The 9,253-nt window shown below is 38.4% G+C and overlaps 1 long non-coding RNA gene across 1 annotated transcript; it reads right to left on the bottom strand.

The window, feature by feature from the left end:
• Positions 1-881: 881 nt before the first annotated feature.
• LOC131949146 (uncharacterized) lies at positions 882-4,779 on the bottom strand. The gene is made up of 3 exons (XR_009388125.1): positions 4,615-4,779; positions 3,284-3,327; positions 882-1,136 (listed from the first exon to the last, which is right to left on the bottom strand). It is a non-coding gene; the product is annotated as an uncharacterized LOC131949146 (long non-coding RNA).
• Between the last annotated feature and the right edge of the window lie 4,474 nt (positions 4,780-9,253).

Raw genomic sequence — 9,253 nt, 5'->3', positions numbered from 1 at the left:
CATATTTGTGACATGTGAATTTATTTGTTTATATTTCTCATGTGAATATTAAAGTGTATAATAGTGACATCCTAACTACAGGTAGATCCTGATGGTGACTAGAAACGTATGGTGACTACATGTAAAGCCTAGTGGTGACATCCTAACTACAGGTAGATCCTGATGGTGACTTTAGAAACTTATGGTGACTACAGGTAAAGCCTAGTGGTGACATCCTAACTACAGGTAGATCCTGATGGTGACTAGAAACTTATGGTGACTACAGGTAAAGCCTAGTGGTGACATCCTAACTACAGGTAGATCCTGATGGGGACTGTTGAAACTTGACTACAGGTAAAACCTAGTGGTGACATCCTAACTACAGGTAGATCCTGATGGTGACTAGAAACGTATGGTGACTACAGGTAAAGCCTAGTGGTGACATCCTAACTACAGGTAGATCCTGATGGGGACTGTTGAAACTTGACTACAGGTAAAACCTAGTGGTGACATCCTAACTACAGGTAGATCCTGATGGTGACTAGAAACGTATGGTGACTACAGGTAAAACCTAGTGGTGACATCCTAACTACAGGTAGATCCTGATGGTGACTAGAAACGTATGGTGACTACAGGTAAAACCTAGTGGTGACATCCTAACTACAGGTAGATCCTGATGGTGACTAGAAACGTATGGTGACTACAGGTAAAACCTAGTGGTGACATCCTAACTACAGGTAGATCCTGATTGTGACTGTAGAAACAGCTTTTGCTTTAAACACCCCTAAGTTTATGTAAAAAAAAAAAACATATCTCTTGCTTGAAATACTACTAGATCTACTCTCACAAGCTTTATGTGAAAACAGTAACAAATCTTGTTTTAAAATATCACTAAGTTTAAATGAAAACAAACACGACTAAATTTATTTGAAAACAAAAACTTCTTGTTTAAACAGTCTCAAGTGAAAACAGCTACACATTTCCTGTTTAAAACACGCTAGATAGTGTGTGAACACGGCTGTAACACACTACACGACACATATGTCGCAGCCACGGCACCGGACGCCGTCATGGTCAAAGTACGTTGGGGCAGTCTTCTCGCAGAACCCAACCCATGGACACGGCAGACGTGGGCAGGGGGTGGGCGTGGTTGCAACCTGAAACAAAACATACAGGTATTTTTTATCATAACCTCAAACAATCGTTGTTTTAAAAATAATTTGATGGGGAATTTCCCAACAGAAAACTACTGTTAAGATAGACAACTCTGCAAAATCTGATATTAATCGAGTTATCTACCTTTAGAAATACTCTTTCCTTGGTCAGATAGGCCTATACGTCACGTGAATTCCCATACCAATAGAATAAAAGCTACTATATGTTACTGTTTGAGTTCGTTTACCTATGACGTCACACATATTTCTTTTGTTAATTGACTTGCCGTTCGTAAAGAAAGCTTGAAGCAAAAGTTTAATACCCCCTCTCCCCTATTCTCTCTTACTTGAGAACCGTTGACTACCAAATGAAAACAACCTAAATTGTCAGATATGCTCTACTGTAAAAACAAAACATGAATTCCCAAGTCTTTCAGGAGAAGATTTGAGTTCTTCGACCCCAATAAAGCACTGTGGTGTAATAAAAATAAACATTTAAGACTATATATAGGTTGCGTCCCTTTACATATCCTTAGTACCTAAGGTCACGAATTTTTTTTAGGCATTGTTTCAGTGAAACTAAGTAAATCGACGTTGAAAAATTAGAATTTTTAAAAGTTTTTCTACTTACATTAACAACTTTTTTTTTCTATTTAATATATACTCTTCTCAATATATGCTCTTAACGTTTTAAATATGACAGTTCTATTTGAAAAAGTACATTTAGATTCAGCTGATAAGTTCGATAGAACATTTTACAATGACATAATACTGACATTCAATATTAGATTCAGAGTTATACTGTTCTATCTCTGATCTGTAATTTTTAGCCCATTGACTCCGTGACTCAGAAGTCACACTAAAAATTTTTTAATACATAGGATTGTATTGTGTAGATCAGGGGTCTCCAAACTTTTCAGTCCGAGGGCCGCATTAACTATCAATTTTCAGTTCGGGGGCCAGTTTCTTCCAGGCATGTCTTTGATTTTCTGGGCAAAGTTCCTCAGCCATTACCAACAAACGTTTTTTCCGTGGACAAAAAGATCTCCGCGGGCCGGATGAGAGGACCTCGCGGGCCGCATCCGGCCCGCGGGCCGTAGTTTGGAGACCCCTGGTGTAGATAGGTAAACTAACTCTGCATTTCTAACTCTTTCTTTTTGTGTGTGTAGTTTATCACTACCTTTTTAAACACCATAAATGTCTTATTATTTATGAAATGTTAGAAAATGTAATTAATATTCCTGTTATGGACTGACTTTAGCCCCCCCCCCCCACCCCCCAACCCAAAAAAAAAAAAAAGAAATGTTTGTGTTACTGTAGAGCGTGTAGGCCTATGTCCTAAAAGCGTGTGTCATAGTTCGCCTTATCTAAAACTTTATTCTCATACTAACATACATAGCAAGGCTAAACCTAAAAGAACAACATAAACATTATTTCTATTTTAAGTTTTAAACCGCCGACGTATAGATCCAATAATCATAGATTACAGTGGAAAGTTAAAAAGTACACAAAACTCAAAACAGTTTTTAAAAAATCTTTCAGATGACAGCTGATTATTGAATTGTACTTTTTAACTTCTCCAAGTTTTGCATAAAAATGTATTCAACGCACGCTGGCCCTGACATCAATTACAATGAAACATGGAGGGTTTAGAGTGCAATCCTTCTACTGTTTGAGACATCAAAGATTGGACATAAAGATTTTCTATTATGAACTTGTTTCTGTCATTAAACAGAGTTTTTGGATTAAAAATGTGTCCTTTTATAATTGTACAAATGGTAAACAAAAAATATATATATTAGTGCTATAAAGACGTTGAGAATATGAGAGTCGTTGAGAATATGGGAGAGAGAGAGAGAATGAAAAAAACGTTGAGAGAATGGGAGAGAAGTTCAAAATACAAGTTATAAGGGAGACTGAGTCAATGAGGGAGATAGCGAGAGTATGACATACGTTTAGATTGAGTGTATGAGTATGACATACATAGAGTAAAAATATCCTGAACAGAATCGTAGGCAGATGAAGGGGGGGGGGGGGTGGTAGAACCCCCCATAATCCCATACAATGACCCCTATCGATTTCAGTTAAAGCTACGAAGAACAGAATTCTGCCCGCGTATCTGAATGTGGGTATATCTATTGGATAAGTACCGTCACGTCTTGACTAGCTGTGTCCAGTATCGCCGCTCCCTGAACTGAAACGAGAAATGTAAACATTCAACAACACAGAGGGGTGGAAATAAAATGTCACCAGTAGCGTAGCGAGGGGGGGGGGGTGACATATGTCTCAGGGCGCCGACCTTAGGGGGCACCAAAATGAGTTGGAAAAATAAAATGAAAGGTTGAGGGGGGGGGGGGGGGTGCAAATCAAAATCTTGAAGGGGGGGGGGGGGTGCAAATCGAAAAGTTTGTCCCCGGGCGCCTGGAAGGGTCGCTACGCCTCTGGTTGTCACAAACCATCTCACCGTGGTCCTATCTGTACAACACATAGCTCGTCACGTGATCAAATCAGCAGACGTCGAGTGGTTTCTGTGGTGGTGATTGTGTTGAGGTGTTTCGTTTTATGGGTCTTTTGAAATGTTCTCGTATATTCCAACATTGATTTAAATGTACACGTCAAATTTGATTTAAAAAAAACAACATCTTATCTCTGAAAATTGAAGTAACTCATGTGCCAAAAGTTGCTGGCTTGTAGCGTTGAGCATGCGATAAAAAAAACGGGATGGAATCGGCATGGCAAAAAAATCATTTTTTTTTGTGCAAAATTTTATTTTAAAAAATAGGTAATTATTTTTTTAATAATATAAAATAGATTTAATATAAAATAATTTCAACTTATTCTAACAATAATTCAACTTTTTAAAATAAATTTTCTTATTTGCCAAAATTTAACTATTAGTATGGACTCTTTTAATTTAGCCTAAACGTCGTATTCACAATCAAGTTTCTCCGATGGTAATTTTTTAAACATGTACTGAGGTTTTAGCTGATAGTAGTGATAGCAACAGAGTATTTAGACATTCCGGTAACAAAGTGTATCTTCGACTTTGTTGTCCGAATATTTATAATTAATATTAAATAATGGAAGTATATATATCCTGCCGCCACCGTCTATATATGTTTAAAAAAATACTGTTTATCACAATTAATGTATCACATTTAAACTTCGCCACTGAGTTCAAATATGCGATCACAAGCAATACAACAATTCATCTGATAGCTGTATGTCAAGATCAGTGTTTCTTTCAGACATTTCACGGGGAAAGGGGTGGGGGGTGTACTTGAAACTTAGAGGGATGGGGCTCATTATAGTTACTGGGAGTGTGTGTGTCTGGAGGGGGGGAAACACTGGTTAAAGTGAATAATTTCTATATAAATTGTATTTTTTTTTCTAATTTGTACCCCCCCTCCCCCGAAAGGATGCCTGAAAGAAACCCTGTTCAAGACGGTGATGAAATACAAAATTATCGTGCGGAACTTACCCGACGCCAGGACAATGGCAACAAACACACAGAAGAGAATTTTCATTTTATGAGCTTGTTTGTGCCAGGCAGTAATTGTCCACAAACACAATCTGTTTTCACGCCGTGGTATAGAGTTACAATTTCTGCCCTGTTAACTTCTAATTTCTTATCGGAACTGTTTTGATTACGTTAGTTATAGCGCATGCGTGCACATTAAAACACATTAAAAGGAACTTTGGCATCCAATTTCTAGTCATTTAATCTGATTGTGCAAAAATCGAGTAGAACAAAAATTATCTTTATAACTTAACTGCTGCTGTGGCGAAGAACGGAGTTTACATTGTTTAAAAAATAAATACAAATGTACAGTTTTATTGTTATTAAGGTAGATAACTAAACATTTCTTGAGACGAATTGGTTTCAAAACAATATATATATATATATATATATATATATATATATATATATATATATATATATATATATATATATATATATATATATATATATATATATATATATATTGTAGTGAATTTGTTAGAAATCAGTCAATTGTGCTTAGTAGGGCAAGAAGAAAAATTCATATCTTAATAAATAGTTGTTATTATAGCATGAAAATTGGAAGAACTATTAGGCCAAGCTTGATCTTTAATTAGAATATCTTAGTGTTAGTTAGGAGCAAGCCGATATTATTGAAATCTACTTTAATTAGGTGTATTTGATTATAATTTTATAATAATTGCATGTTTGAAGTATTATTGTTTAAGTACAACTTATTGATGTTTATTGTAATTTGTATCATTGTAAAGGGAATTGTCTGTGGTTTCAGAGATAAGCTTATTAGAATTTTAGGAGATCGCGTTAAGTTTTTATATAGGGTTATTTGGGGTCGGTTAGCACAAAAGCGGGAGAAATTTTCACAGGTAAGCGTTAGAATTCGTGCCAAGAGCAAGGTGTCATCCGAGACGCTCGCGGGTGGGGTATATAAGCCGGTGCGTTAGCCTTAGAGGGGATGGAGAAACGACGGCCCTAGCCAGTAATTTATGCAGCACACGTATTGGCGCTATAGTCTTGTTAGATGCGCGCTACACAGACAATTCCCGCTCAAGAAAGATAGTCAAATAAAGATTTGCAGAAGACAGCTTATTCTTCATTCTTGATCGTCTGTGACTGTGACTGAGAGTGAGAAATAGAAGAGAAGAAGAACGTTACAATTGATAGAAGCAAGAATAGTACTGTAGAACAGCACACTTTGAGAGCAGTAAAAACGTTACATTTGGTGGCAGCGAAAGAAACGATCTTTAACACGCAACCAGAGAGACTGAAAGCAGGCCAGTAGTACAGAGGAGAAAAATGGCAGATATTGAACTACAGGCTCAAATAAGGAACCTGCAAGAAACGATTAAAGAACTCAGAATCGCTAGACAAGATGAGCGACCATTAAGTATGAACCAGGCGTTACCACAATACGACGGGTCAGCGCCATTCCAAGTGTTTTGGAACAAGTTTCAAGCGATATCTCGCATTAACAGCTGGAATGAAGATAGACAGCTACTGCATCTACCAGCTTGTTTGGAGGGGAGTGCGGCCAACTTTGCATTTCTTGAACTCACTCAAGTTGACCGAGCAACACTTGGAACGTTTGTCGCAGCACTGAGCGCTAGATTTGACACCAGGGTGGGCACCGCTACACATCTGACCCAGTTAGAAAACAGAAAGATGTCAGCAAGGGAGACAACCGCTGAATATACGTCCGATGTGAAACGACTGACGGCCATGGCTTTCCCGTCAGCTGACCAAGCAACTAAAGCAACAGTTGCACTGCGCTATTTTCTCAAGGGGCTACAAGATCCTCACCTCGCGGGTATCATTGCCGCCCAGCGCCCAGTTAGCACAGATGAGGCCAGAAACATTCTGGACGAATACCTCAGTGCTAGAGACAGCACAACAAAAACGAAAATGTGTTCGGTGCAGGAGCAGAGTCAGATAGATAGCCTACAGCAGGAGGTGAAAAGACTACAAGAGATGGTCAGAAGCAATCAACTTAGGCCCAGCGACTCGGGATGCTACACTTGTGGGGGCAGACATTTGGCTAGGAATTGCCCTAGAAGTCATCGGAATAAAGAGATTAACCAACGAAGGTCGAGTAATGGAAATACATACAGTTATCAAGCCCGGCCAACCCAATCTACAGCCAGAATAAATGAAATCCGACAGAATGATACAGATAACAATGATGAAAATCTTTTAGGCCTTAACTTTCTGAAAGTAAAAGCCGCGGCAAGCAACAAGCAAGTGGACGTGCCAACAGAGATTTCAATCCGTAGTGTTGCCCCTGGGTGTTCAGTAGTGGTGACTGTAACGGTAGCAAGACACAATATGATGTTTCTGGTAGACACGGGCGCTGCTGTCACTGTCATGTCCACAAGAGCCTTCAACAAGTTACCACAAGCCAGTAGAAACAAACTTAAACCCATGGACAAGAAGGTCACACTGCAATCTGCAGGGGGTGACAGAATAAACTGTCTAGGCACATGTACTGTAGATATAAGAGCTGGCAATGTTGTCACAAAGTGGACAGCCGTCATAGCTGACATTGAGGAAGATGGTTTCTTGGGGATGGACTTCCTAATGAAACATGAGTTTCAATTTTCGGCTAAAAAGGGCTTATACCTCAATGGTAGAAGAGTCCCAACACAGACCAGAGGCAGAGAAAAGATGTTCAAAGTACAAGAACATCGATGGCGGTCCAACTTGTACAACTTTAATGACGCAGTTCCAAGAAGCACACAAAATACGCATAGAGTGGCACCAGTTGTCGCAATATTGAAAGCTTCTATTACAGACCAGAAACATGATCGATTCTATCTGCGGAAGGGTCTACAGTTCTCCCAGCAGGAAATTCAGAAGGCTCAAAAGGATGATACTGTTTTGAAGAAGTGTATTTCCTGGGTGCAGAACGAACAGAGACCTGAACAGAGGGAGTTAACCGCAGAAGGCCGGGAACTCCGCTATTACTGGCTGAATTTTAACAGACTGACACTTGCAGATGGCATATTATGCTGGAAGTGGGTGACAAAAGAACGGAAGACAGAACTAAAGGTGATAGTGCCACATCTCCTAATGTCTAAGGTTCTAGACAAGTGTCACAATAACAAGGGCGCCAGACATGTTGACATTCAAAACACATTAGCCAAGGTACAAGAATATTATTTTTGGTTTAGAATGAAACATGAGGTCACCAGCTGGGTGAACTGTTGCGAGAGATGTCAAGTTAGGCAACAACCTGTCGAGAAGACAGGAGGCCTACACGAGAGGAACAAAAGATACTACGACCTCAACATTGTCTCCAATGACTACAATGTTGGAGAAGTAGTGTTGTGTCTGGAGGAGGCGAGGAAAGTAGGCGTGAGTAGGAAGCTTGCTCCCAGACACTGGAAAGGTCCATACGTCATTATAAGAAAACTAAGTGACCTTCTCTTTGAGATAGAGAACAAGGACAAAAAGACAAAAGTCGTGCACCACGACAAATTAAAGCCATTTCACCAACGGGAACCAACGAAATGGATCGTTGACTTACAACTCAAACTTCATCCCGATGGTGGTTCACCTCAACTGTCGGAATACTCAACAGACGATGAGACAGGCGACGAAGGTCAAGACACAGAGAGTCAGCTGTCGGAGAGAGGAAATGATCACGGGGCTGATGAAACAAGCCCAAAACTAACTGTTACTACACACAACGACGCAAGGGAAAATACAAGACCCCGACGAGAAATCAAACGACCTCGTCGACTGTTGGATTAACAAAAATAGAGCCTGTTAAATTGATAAGTATAGACTGTGTTCTGGATTATTTGGATACCGTGTGAATTCTTAAAATAGTGTTTTGGATTATTAGGATACCGTGTGAATTCTTAAAATAGTGTTCTAAATTACTTAAATATCGTGTGAATTCGTAAATAATGATCTGGATTATTAAGATACCTTGTGAATTTTTGAAAATCGGGTGTTTTCACTACATTCCTGGATGTGAATGTATTGCAACAAAATGTAAGTAGATACTTTGACTTTGTGCTAGGACCAATATAGAAGCTTTAGAACCATTACAATTATACTCATGGTTCGGTCTGTGAACATACCACAGGAACATTGAAATTATAAGATGTACTGATCTAACCAGAAGGAACGTAGACATTACAAATGCAAAACAAGACTGTATAATAACTTCATGATATTACAATGGAGCCAGTTTCTGATTGTTTTTTTGTTTAATTTGAACATTATGTGGCATTTTGATAATTATAATGGATGTTTATGATGTATCACATTATGAAGATGTGATTTAAGATGTTGAATATACAAAACCTTTAATAAATTAAATCAATTTTGAGGACAAAATTCTTAACTTTGGTAGGGTCAAATGTAGTGAATTTGTTAGAAATCAGTCAATTGTGCTTAGTAGGGCAAGAAGAAAAATTCATATCTTAATAAATAGTTGTTATTATAGCATGAAAATTGGAAGAACTATTAGGCCAAGCTTGATCTTTAATTAGAATATCTTAGTGTTAGTTAGGAGCAAGCCGATATTATTGAAATCTACTTTAATTAGGTGTATTTGATTATAATTTTATAATAATTGCATGTTTGAAGTATT

The sequence above is a fragment of the Physella acuta genome, unplaced genomic scaffold, assembly GCF_028476545.2.
Source record: "Physella acuta isolate Inbredline_101_S28 unplaced genomic scaffold, ASM2847654v3 ptg000675l, whole genome shotgun sequence".
In the NCBI taxonomy this organism is placed as follows: Eukaryota; Metazoa; Mollusca; class Gastropoda; family Physidae; genus Physella; species Physella acuta.
This window is presented reverse-complemented; position numbering and strand designations above follow the sequence as displayed.